Genomic DNA, 12,347 nt, shown 5'->3' on the forward strand with positions numbered 1-12,347 from the left:
TTACGCAATAATTGCAACGGAGGACACCAAGCTGGTAGATGTAGTCTCTTATGGTCAATCTTCCAATGATATGCCTACAAATACGTCACAATGCTGTAGACACCTTGGGGAAAACGTGGAAAACGTAAGCTGACTCCTAGCTCCTTCAAAGCCATATAAGGAGTCATTGGCATGAGGCGGTTTCAAAAAATGCGGCACTTCCTGATTGGATTTTTATCTGGGTTTCGCCTGTAACATCAGTTCTGTAGCACTCACAGACAATATCTTTGCAGTTTTGGAAACGTCAGAGTGTTTTCTTTCCAACGCTGTCAATTATATGCATAGTCGAGCATATTTTCGTGACAAAATGTCTTGTTTAAAACGGGAACGTTTTTCATCCAAAAATTAAAAGAGCGCCCCCTATATCGAAGAGGTTAACTTATATGGTGATTGGCATCTAAACTTTCATAGTATTACCACGACAACCGGAAACAGTTAGTCTTTCAATCACACACGTGGGTATAACCAATGAGGAGATGGCACGTGGGTACCTGCTTCTATAAACCTCTCGCGCAAACGACGCAAGCGGTGTAGTCAGGGTATAAGGCTTAAGAGGGTGTGAACTATGCTGAACGGGTGTAGACAAAGGAGAGCTCTCCAGTAGGTGTACCAAAAATATTCGAGGGGCATTTTCTCAAAAGTGGGGTTACAAGTTCATTAACTTACAAAGCATAATTACTTACCCATTGTTCTTCAACTGCATTGTATGATATACCATTTTCTAGCTCTGAGTCTCTACTTTTATCCAATGTAAAAACCACAATTTCAAATGTTGCTACATAGGATGAACGTCAATATGATCATCATAACACTTCCTGTGTATAGTTCTATATCTTCGCTCAATACTTTATTGAACATTATTAAGTAAATAATTATGTACATCATTTAATATGAGATATCTAGAAGAAGTGAATGTAATTTAGTGGAGTTCTTTATCAATAGTATTGACTGAGTTGAATGGACACAGCAGTCTACTTTAGCATTTCTGTATTGGTCTCATTACTTACAATGGAATATACAGTGCCTTCAGAAAGTATTCACACCCCTTGACTTTTTCCACATTTTGTTTACAGCCTGAATTTAAAATGGATTAAATATAAATGTAGATGTTTTGTCACTGGCCTACACACAATACCCCATAATGTCAAAGTTGAATTATGTTTTTAGAATTGTTTACCTTTTAATCAAACTGTCTTGAGTCAAGTATTCAACCCCTTTGTTATGGCAAACTTTTTTTTTTTAATATTTGTTTTAACAAATCACATAAGTTGCATGGACTCACTCTGTGTGCAATAATAGTGTTTAACATGATTTTAGAATGACTACCTCATCTCTGTACCCCATACATACAATTAATTATCTGTAAGGTCCCTCAGTTGAGCCTTGAAATTCAAACACAGATTCAACCGCAAAGACCAGGGAGGTTTTCCAATGCCTCGCATGGAAGGGTACCTATTGGTAGATGGGTAATAAAAAAAAGCAGACATTGAATATCCCTTTGAGCATGGTGAAGTTATTAATTACACTTTGGATTACACTTTACACCCAGGCACTACAAACATACAGGCATCCTTCCTAACTCAGTTACCAGAGAGGAAGGAAACCGCTCAGGGATTTCACCGTGACATTAAAATAGTTAGAGTTTAATGGCTGTGATAGGAGAAAACTGAGGATGGATCAACTACATTGTAGTTACTCCACAATACTAACCTAAATGACAGAGTGAAAATAAGAAAGCCTGTACAGAATAAAAACTATTCCAAAACATATAACCTGTTTGAAATCAGGCACTAAAGTAAAACCGCTAAAAGAGTGTCAAAGAAATTAACTTTATGTCCTGAATACAAAGCATCACTGAGTACCACTTTTCACATTATCATTGCATGGTGGTGCCTCCATCATGTGATGGATATGCTTGTCATCGGCAAGGGCTGGGGAGTTTTTGGGATAAAAATAAACAGAATAGAGCTAAGCACAGGCAAAATCCTACAGGAATACCTGGCTCAGTCTGCTTTCCAACAGACACTGGAGTTTCTTACCAAGAAAGTGAATGTTCCTGAGTGGCCTAGTTACAGTTTTGACTGAAATAGTCTTGGAAATCTATGGCTAGACTTGCAAATGGCTGTCTAGCAATGATCAACAACCAACTTGACAGAGCTTGAACTTTTTTTAAAGAATAATGTGCAAATCCAGGTGTGCAAAGCTCTTAGGAGACTTACCCAGAAAGACTCACAGCTGTAATCGCTGCCAAAGGTGATTCTAACATGTATTGATTGACTCAAGGGGTGTGAATACTTATGTAAATCAGATATTTCTTCATTTAGTATTTCAATACATTTATTTTAACATGTTTTCACTTTGTCATTATGGGGTTTTGTTTGTAGATGGGTGAGAAAAATATATATTTAATACATTTTTTATTCAGACTAACACAACAAAATGTGGAATAAGTCAAGGGGTATGAATACTTTGAAGGCACTGGAGACCTCACATACAGCCAACTTAAATTATATGGTTTTGAGTAACTGCATTTTTAGGTGAGTTGATTGTATTGAACTGTAAGCTATTGTCCCTCAAAACACAATTGTGAAAATCATACCGTACTTCCAAATTCTGATCAAACTCTTTACACAAAGCATTGGGCGACTTAAACCGCAGCAAAACCAAACCATAAACAATCTTGTATTAACCCAGTGTTCTCCCCAAATAATGTAAAGAGGTGCTAGCCCACATTGTGAACTGGCTACACAACCACAAAACAAAATTAAATTAAGGAATAATAATTTTTTACTTTATTATACTTTGTTATTACACTTTTTACTCTAGATTGCAGAAAATTGCATTTACCATGTTATAAAAAAAAACGCTAAAATCTCTGAGTTCTCCGGGCCTCATCACCATCTTGTTAAGAAATACTGGGGAGAACCCTGTAACCACAACTGACAGCCTATGTGAACTGTGCAGTATTTGCATGAATGGTGTATTGAAGGCACTGCTTGAATGGTAAATCGAAGAATCCTGTCACTGTATTTAATATTTTCTGATTTAAAAGGCCCAGTGCGGTCAAAAACCAGATTTCCTATGTTTTATTGTATTTCCAAGCTATAAGGCTAGAACAATACTGTGAAATGATGAAAATGATGATACTGCCTTGATAGCGTAAGAGCTGCTTGGAAAGACTAGCCTGATAACGACCTGAAGACATACAGTCTAAGATTGATAACGACCTGACTTCGGTCCTAGCCTGATAACAACCTGAAAGACTATAGTCCTAGCCTGATAACAACCTGAGACTACGGTCTAAGCCTGATAACGACCTGATGACCTACGGTCCTAGCCTGATAACAGCCTGGAAGACTACGGTCCTAGCCTGATAACAGCCTGAAAGACTACGGTCCTACCCTGATAACAGCCTGAATGACTACGGTCCTAGCCTGATAACAGCCTGAAAGACTACGGTCCTAGCCTGAAAGATTACGGTCCTAGCCTGATAACAGCCTGAAAGACTACGGTCCTAGCCTGAAAGACTACGGTCATAGCCTGATATCGACCTGAAAGACTACGGTCCTAGACTGATAACAACTTCAAAGACTACGGTACTAGCCTGATAACAACCTGACTACGGTCCTAGCCTGATAACCTCAAAGATTATGGTCCTAGCCTGATAAAGACCTGACTACGGTCCTAGCCTGACAACTTGACTACGGTCTAAGCCTGATAACAACCTGAAAGACTACGGTCTAAGCCTGTGCACCAGCCTAGGGTGGAAAACTGGGTCAAATGAACATGGCACTGGCCATATTCTACAGGAACACCAGCTCTGATACAATACATCAAGCCCGCTGGAGAGGGACAGAACGCACAATCGAGAGGGATTGAGAGCCGTTGTTGCTTCGCCAGGCACCTCTACCCGTCAATACATGATCTAACAGAGTGATAGTCAGTATTCAGCATTCATGAAAGTATGCCTTATTTACTTTGAAGAACTACTAAAATAGTGATTTTGTCAGACAGCATAGTTGGGTGCTCTATAGCCAGCGACTAGCCCATTAGGATGACTGGTTGGAGAGCACAGAGATAGATGGCTGGCTGCTACTGCCTGATCAGAGATGATGAATGAAATAAAAAGAAAGTCATTTAATATATAAAAAGTAATATACACAACAACTGAAATATTTTCGTAAAAGTAATGTGAATAAATGATGGTTAGCAAGTGATAAGCAATAGGCCTAACAGGCACACAGCTAGCACAATGGGGTTTTAACTAATTGTTTAATTGTGTGTTGTTTAAGGTTGGCACAATTATCATATAATAATAGAGTAACCAACAATAATGGACAATAAACGTGAACTAAAAACAAAAGTGTCATAATTGTTTTCATAGATTTATTTTAGGAGAAAGGGAGATTCAACTTTATATTCAAGAAGATAATAACAGTATTTCAGTTTTACAAGCAGAACGGGACGGAAACTTCATTTCCTAAAGTTAAGACAATAAACGTGGCTATTTGCATGTCAATTAATCATAACCCCAAATTCCATAATCGTCACAGTCCTAGTGTTGTTATAGCAGTCAATTCTATAATCGTCACAGTCCTAGTGTTGTTATAGCAGTCAATTCCATAATCGTCACAGTCCTAGTGTTGTTATAGCAGTCAATGCCATAATCATCACAGTCCTAGTGTTGTTATAGCAGTCAATTCCATAATCGTCACAGTCCTAGTGTTGTTATAGCAGTCAATTCCATAATCATCACAGTCCTAGTGTTGTTATAGCAGTCAATTCCATAATCATCACAGTCCTAGTGTTGTTATAGCAGTCAATTCCATAATCGTCACAGTCCTAGTGTTGTTATAGCAGTCAATTCCATAATGTATTTATTGTAAAAAATATATATATAATAAAACCGTGACTATATAAGCCTAACCAACCTCAAAAAACACTAATCACTACACATTCGTCAAGGTGTTGGAAGGAACGGCGGCTATGCTCTTCCTCCTTTGCAGTCTGGGCCGGCAGACTGAAATACACAGCGGCCACAGATGGCTTTGGAGAAAGGTGTGAAAGTCTGACTGAGGACATGGCTGAGTAGAAAGACCAGAACAAAAACGAGAATGCAAAAGGATATTGGAGTATAGAATTGCAGAATATTTAGGTCTTTCCTAAAAAAAAAATCTGGCTAACAAGTCTGTAAATTCGATGCGAGACAGAATTGGCTGACGTGTAAAGTGTTAGTCAGTAGCTTAAATACAAAAACTGTTAGATGAAATCTCATTCATTGGTATCATTTCATTAATAATAATAATTTGTGCTTTCAGCCATGAGTAAATCTTTCAACAAAAAACCTGTTCGGTCTTTGGACACATCATCACATCTTGGGAATAACCTGGATACCAAGTAAACAATAGCAGGATCATTTTGATTAGGCAACATTTTGCCAACAGCAGGCTGTCTTTGTTATTGCAGTAGGCCTAAGTAAACAAGGCAACAACCAAGCAATCTCTCGTAATATCTCCTCAATATGAAATGGAGTGCAGAGCATCTATGAGTCATAGCCAGGCATGACTTGCTATAAACAGTCATTTACCGATGGCGAAACAGGAATTAACATAGATTAACTCTGTTTTTTTTTCCTTCACATGAACTAGCCTAAACAAATCCTATTTAATGGTGGACCTGGGCTAAATACATTTATGAGGTCTACAGTCGCCTCTTCTTGGTAAGCTCTGTCGCCCTAACCTAGTATAAAAGGGGTTTTCCACCGGCAAAACTGTTATGAAAAAGGAATGAAAACATTTATAGCTGACCATAATTTTCCTCACACTTTCAAATGAATAGGCTATTTCCAAAAGCATTCTTCTAATTAAAAAACCCTTTTCCCCATCAATTCACCGTCACATCAGGACAATGGAAAAACCCACAGAGCCATTCAGGGAGGGAATCGCAACATCATTTCCTATTGATCCACTCTCTCTCGCTCTCTCCCGCCTTTCTCCATCTCACTCATAGACCCCTGGAAACTGCAAACATCAATCAGCCACTCCATTGAGTCTGCCCGGGCCACTACGTTGAATGGACTTACTAGTGCTCCACAAACCAGCGTAAATAACAAACGTGCACAATCAATGCACCTGCTGCCTGAGTAACTTGAAACTCCCCGGTCCCTTGCCTATTTCAGTCACATTTGGGCTAAGCTAACAATATGAAACACAACATGCATTTTTTCTACTAAGTTTGCCTGTCTGGTTGGACTAGAAGTAGGCCTATCCTCCCTGGTTCAATGTCACATTCCAGTAGCTCGAAACAGCAACAAAGAGTTTGGCTCTATGACAAAAAGCTATCAAAGAAGTCTTACTGTGTCGAGAAGCATTTGGAGTTCTCCTAGCGCGCCGCTAACCCTCAGGGATGTATCCTTGCTCCAGTTATAGGGCTAAGCTGCTTACCTGGTTGTCACTTTGGCTTGAGGAGTCGCTGTAGGATGGTCACAAAGGCCTGAGAGAGAGAGAGAGAGAGAGAAACACAGAGAGTTCTGATTTTCAATTGCCTAGTGTGATTCACCAGAGGGAGAGCGAGTCAGAGCAAGAGAGATTGAGACGGAGGGGGTGAGAGTCAAAGGAGGAGAGAGACTGGGAGGGGGATGCTCAGAATTACCTCAGCATGCCCACTGACATCATCGCTCAAAGACTGGCTACAGAGGAAACTATGGTAACCGTTTCCATGCGCTTACACAGTCAAGCCCTTTTAATTGTCAGAGCAACCATGGAGCTTGAGCAACCAGAGCCATTCCTTGACTTCCTAGATATACCCTATAACAAGATCTGTACTGTAGGCATTAGGCAATAATACAGGCTAGATGGTTTTGGAAGAGGTGGAAATTATTAACGGTTTATAGCCTAGAATTGTTTTTCACATCACGCTCAAATGGGTTTTTCATAATGTCAGTGTCAACTTTATTTTTTAATTAAAATGGTCAAATCCTAATATGATAGCAGATTCACGACAGAGAGAGAAAGAGTGAGATAATCGCCCTGCTGCCTTCTAACATTATAATGAATCCTCAGTCTAATTTGAAATGAAGGCGTCCATTGTGGCAAATCTCTGTTGGATTGGCTATTCAATTCATTTCCTTATAGTGGCACTGGTGTGGGTTGAGGAATTGTGAAGCTTTTGCAGAAAATACTATATTGACTAAACCGTCCTGATGAATATAATGGATAAATGCACATAATGAAGATTATGTTAATAAACATTTTTGTTCAACTGTTCAATGTTGGTGAAAAGGCCAACATACAACATACAATTTCATTACATTTTCTATTTAACTAGGTAAGCTAGTATAAGCCATGGTTCCCATTAAAGACAACATAACAAGTAGTCTATTTCACTCAAATGTCCAAAACAATCAATCACGCAGATGGTCTAGCGACACTGTATAATATTCTACCACAGATATACATATTTAGATTTCAAATAAGCTGAGCTGCATAGCAACCATTCAAAGACACAAATTCCATCCTTCATTTGATTAGCAAGAAAAATATTATTCTAAGGAGAAACTTTGTTTTGTTATTTGTCAATTATATAAACAATTATCCAAGCCACACACATTAAAAACAGGACATATCAACCTCTACAGAAAATTGGATAAATCTTTATGCATAAGTTCTTATACCTGTGTAGTAACTTCGTATATTGGTAGCAAGTTGTTTTTTGACACATTTTAGTAGTAGAAACCTAATTGCATTTTAATTGCATAGTAATGGTGTTGCGCTGTTTTTGCACAAGATTAATAAAGACAGTTCTTTATACTCGTGTAGTAATGAAAAACTACAACTCCATTTTTTTATGCAATTAGACAACAAAGCAATTACTAAAACACTATATTAATGTTCAGTCCATAGCCTAAATGTTCAGTCCATAGCCTAATGTTCAGTCCATAGCCTAAATGTTCAGTCCATAGCCTAAATGTTCAGTCCATAGCCTAATGTTCAGTCCATAGCCTAATGTTCAGTCCATAGCCTAATGTTCAGTCCATAGCCTAATGTTCAGTCCATAGCCTAATGTTCAGTCCATAGCCTAATGTTCAGTCCATAGCCTAATGTTCAGTCCATAGCCTAATGTTCAGTCCATAGCCTAAATGTTCAGTCCATAGCCTAAATGTTCAGTCCATAGCCTAAATGTTCAGTCCATAGCCTAAATGTTCAGTCCATAGCCTAAATGTTCAGTCCATAGCCTAAATGTTCAGTCCATAGCCTAAATGTTCAGTCCATAGCCTAAATGTTCAGTCCATAGCCTAATGTTCAGTCCATAGCCTAAATGTTCAATCAGTTCAGTCCATAGCCGAATGTTCAGTCCATAGACTAAATGTTCAGTCCATAGACTAAATGTTCAGTCCATAGACTAAATGTTCAGTCCATAGCCTAATGTTCTTGCCCCTACTCTTTTTGTCTTAAAGCGACAACAAGCAGTAGAAACAATAAAGCAGCCTCACCAACCCTGTTTGGGTAAAAAGCTAAGGGATGGGGCTGGAGAAATTGAATCACGCTCAAATGTGTAGACAGAGCTATGGATGCAAGGCTTGGCCATACGTGGTCTCAACATTATAGTTTTAACCATGTTTTGAGGCTGTTTGATAACATTTTCTTTGTTTACAAACACTGGAGTAAAACAAGCTTATATTTTGGGTTCTGATGGGGTATGACAGTTGAACTAAACTCACAGAGGCATTTGGAAATTATATTCTTCATGAATCAAACGGGTACATATCATTAATTTATAAATCCAAAAATGGACATAGCAACTACAAAATGCCCCTTTAAGTTCCAAAAGCTCAGTAAAAACACAGAAGAGGTAACCAAGGCAAGTTACAAGGGCTATAAAGCTGAAGCATCTGTTTGTCGATGCGTTCAAAAGTTTGGGGTCACTTAGAAATGTCCTTGTTTCCCATGAAAACATACATGAGAGGAGTTGAAAAAATGAATAGGAAATAGTCAAGATGTTGACAAGGTTATAATTAATGATTTTTAATTGAAACAATAAGTGTCCTTCAAACTTTGCTTTTGCCAAAGAATCCTCCATTTGCAGAAATTATAGCCTTGTAGAACTTTAGCATTTTATTTCAATTTGTTGAGGTAATCTGAAGAGATTTCACACCATGCTTCCTGAAGCACCACCCACAAATTGGATTGGCCTGATGGGCACTTCTTACGTACCATACGGTCAAGCTGCTCCCACAACAGCTCAATAGGGTTGAGATCTGGTTACTGTGCTGGTCACTCCATTATTGACAGAATACCAGCTGACTGCTTCTTCCCTAAATAGTTATTGCATAGTTTGGAGCTGTGCTTTGGGTCATTGTCCTGTTGTAGGAGGAAATTGGCTCCAATTAAGCGCCGTCCACAGGGTATGGCATGGCGTTGAAAAATGGAGTGATAGCCTTCCTTCTTCAAGATCCCTTTATACCCTGTACAAATATCTCCCTTTACCACCACCAAAGCATCCCCTCCACCATTCTTGATAGATGGCGTCAAGCACTCCTCCAGCATCTTTCCATTTGTTTCTGCGTCTCACAAATGTTCTTCTTTGTGATCCGAACACCTCAAACTTAGATTTGTCTGTCCATAACACTTTTTTCCAATCTTCCTCTGTCCAGTGTGTGTGTTCTTTTGCCCATCTTAATCTTTTATATTTATTGGCCAGTCTGAGATACGGCTTTTGCTTTGCAACTCTGCCTAGAGGGCGGCAGGTAGCCTAGTGGTTAGAGTGTTGGGACTAGTAACCGAAAGGTTGCTAGATTGAATCCCCGAGCTGACAAGGTAAAAATCTGTCGATCTGACCATGAACAAAGCAGTTAACCCATTGTTCCTAGGCTGTCCTTGTAAATAAGAATTTGTTTTTAACTGACTTGCCTAGTTAAAAAAAAAATTAAATAGAAGGCCAGCATCCCGGAGTCACCTCTTCACTGTTGACGTTGAGACTGGTGTTTTGCGGGTACTATTTAATAAAGATGCCAGTTAAGGCCATCTGTTTCTCTTGCTCAGTTGTGCACCAGGGCCTCCCACTCATCTTTCTATTCTGGTCAGAGCCAGTTTGCGTTATTCTATGAAGGGAGTAGTACACGGTGTTGTACGAGATCTTCAGTTTCTTGGCAATTTCTTGCAAGGAATAGCCTTCATTTCTCAGAACATGAATAGACTGATGAGTTTCAGAAGAATGATCTTTGTTTATGGCCATTTTGAGCCTGTAATCAAACCCACAAATGCTGATGATCCAGATACTCAACTAGTCTAAAGGCCAGTTTTATTGCTTCTTTAATCAGGACAACAGTTTTCAGCTGTGCTAACATAATTGCAAAATTGTTTTCTCATGATCAAGTAGCCTTTTAAAATGCTAAACTTGGATTAGCAAACACAACGTGCCATTGGAACACAGGAGTGATGGTTGCTGATAACGGGCCTCTGTAGATATTCCATTTTAAAAAGTCAGCCGTCTCCAGCTACAATAGTCTTACACAACATTAACAATGTCCACACTGTATTTCTGATCAATTTGGTGTTATTTTAAAGGACAAAAAAAATAGCTTTTTTTTTTTTTTTAAACAAGGACATTTCTAAGTGACCCCAAACTTTTGAACGGCAGTGTACATGTAGGTAGTTATTAAAGTGACTATGCATAGATAACAGAGTAGCAGCAGCGTAAAAAAAAAGGTGTTCAGAGTCAGACAAATAAAACATGGGTACGTACATATTGTTAACTAAGCACGTTATAGTACAATAATATACTCTCGCATCCTTGTGTGAGTGTATTCAACGCAGACCTTCTAGAGACATTCTGGTATTTTATTATTCAAAATGTGCAAGCAAGAAGATCACTCACTCACTCACTGACGGACCTCATCAATGCCCAACCACCAGCAACAGATGTCACCCTGCTAGTCTGAAACACTAACCCAAGGAAAAGCCAATATACAAGCTAAATAGATAGATAGAGAAGCCATTGCTTATTGAACTTAGTCAATCTAGCTAACGTTAACTAATAACCGGCTGCTAGCTACTTTACTAGAGTTTGTGCTAGCCAAATTACTTAACAACAACATGCCAAAAACACAAGGAGTGTAGTTCGCTAGCTAGATAGACAGATGCCTAGATTATTTACTTTACATTTTAAAATGTTACCTTAATGATGGTTGACTACAGCTAGCTGTACCTTCAAGACAAGTAACTTTAGCTAGCTAACATTAGCCAGGTATCTAGCTAACTAGCTAATTATAACGTGTAAACTTTTTCTGACAATCTTTGACGACGTGAGTGAGAACATGTCGAAACTCAACTTTTGTATCTATCAAAGACGTGTTTTTTTCCACATCTGACACACATTCCATAGTTAAATATTAATCTGTCATGACATTGTAAACAATATTTTAAATGACATTTTACCTGTAAACATCACATTCTAGTCCCCCGCTAAACAACGTTCAGTCTGTCACGTATTTCCACGACCACACCAGCAGTATGCAGTAGACCAAAGCAATCGTTGTAAATAGATCGATGTGAAGTACATCGAGTTGGGAATTGAATTGTAGAGGAGTGCGATAGGACGCACATCTGCAAAATGATAAAATCACAGCTGTGCCTCACAATATAACCCTTGTAACGTTTTACTGCAATTTTTTTTCATAATCAATTTTCCATTTTTTTTCCCACAGATATCTGTTGTTGTTTTTTGTTCTCCCAAAATTGATTAGTAGGCCTAGTCTATCATTAAACCAAAGACACTGGTACTGTTGCTTCTTCTGTGTGTGATCGAACAGTATATACATTTTTAATCATGATTTGAACCCTAGGTCTACTTCACAATTATGACAGCAGAATTTTCAAAATGGATCACTATCAGTATAGTGGATTTCAAGTTATGGATTTCAAGTTCTGCTTCTTTCAGAAACAGGTCTCTCATATTTTACATAAACCACACTTTCACCCACTCTTCAAAAGCCTTGTGTGTTTTGAAGCATATCCCAGTGGATTTTCTATGAAAATCCTGTTGTCAGGATTGTCTGAGAGAGTTGTGCTCAGGGAGACCTTGTCTTAACAATAGAAACAGCATGCACTGAGTGACAGTAGAGGGGATAAACAGAAGACTAAAGAGACTGTGTGCAGACAAAGGTCTGCAGGGTGACAGGCCATCAGTTGGACCTTATTCACCTGTGTGCTTTCCATTTGCAAGTAGAAGTGAAATCTCATGGGATATTGTATGAAACTTGGGGTAGGTTTTGTATGAAACTTTATTGGACATTGAATACTTTAAAACTA

At 38.6% G+C, this 12,347-nt stretch overlaps 1 protein-coding gene across 6 annotated transcripts in view; it reads right to left on the bottom strand.

Moving 5' to 3' along the window:
* LOC139408310 (peptidylglycine alpha-amidating monooxygenase) overlaps positions 1-11,566 on the bottom strand; it is a 138,684-nt gene extending 127,118 nt beyond the window's left edge. For 2 of the 6 annotated variants that reach the window (XM_071152036.1, XM_071152034.1), the window contains exons 1-2: positions 11,475-11,558; positions 6,395-6,531 (exon numbers count right to left, since the gene is read on the bottom strand). The gene's annotated coding sequence lies outside the window, so the exon portion shown is untranslated. Of the gene's footprint in view, positions 1-6,394; positions 6,532-11,474 lie in introns of all 6 variants that reach the window. The other 4 variants (XM_071152037.1, XM_071152033.1, XR_011634274.1 and 1 more) reach the window with 3 other exon arrangements.
* Between the last annotated feature and the right edge of the window lie 781 nt (positions 11,567-12,347).

Source organism: Oncorhynchus clarkii, chromosome 5 (assembly GCF_045791955.1).
Source record: "Oncorhynchus clarkii lewisi isolate Uvic-CL-2024 chromosome 5, UVic_Ocla_1.0, whole genome shotgun sequence".
Classification (NCBI taxonomy): domain Eukaryota; kingdom Metazoa; phylum Chordata; class Actinopteri; order Salmoniformes; family Salmonidae; genus Oncorhynchus; species Oncorhynchus clarkii.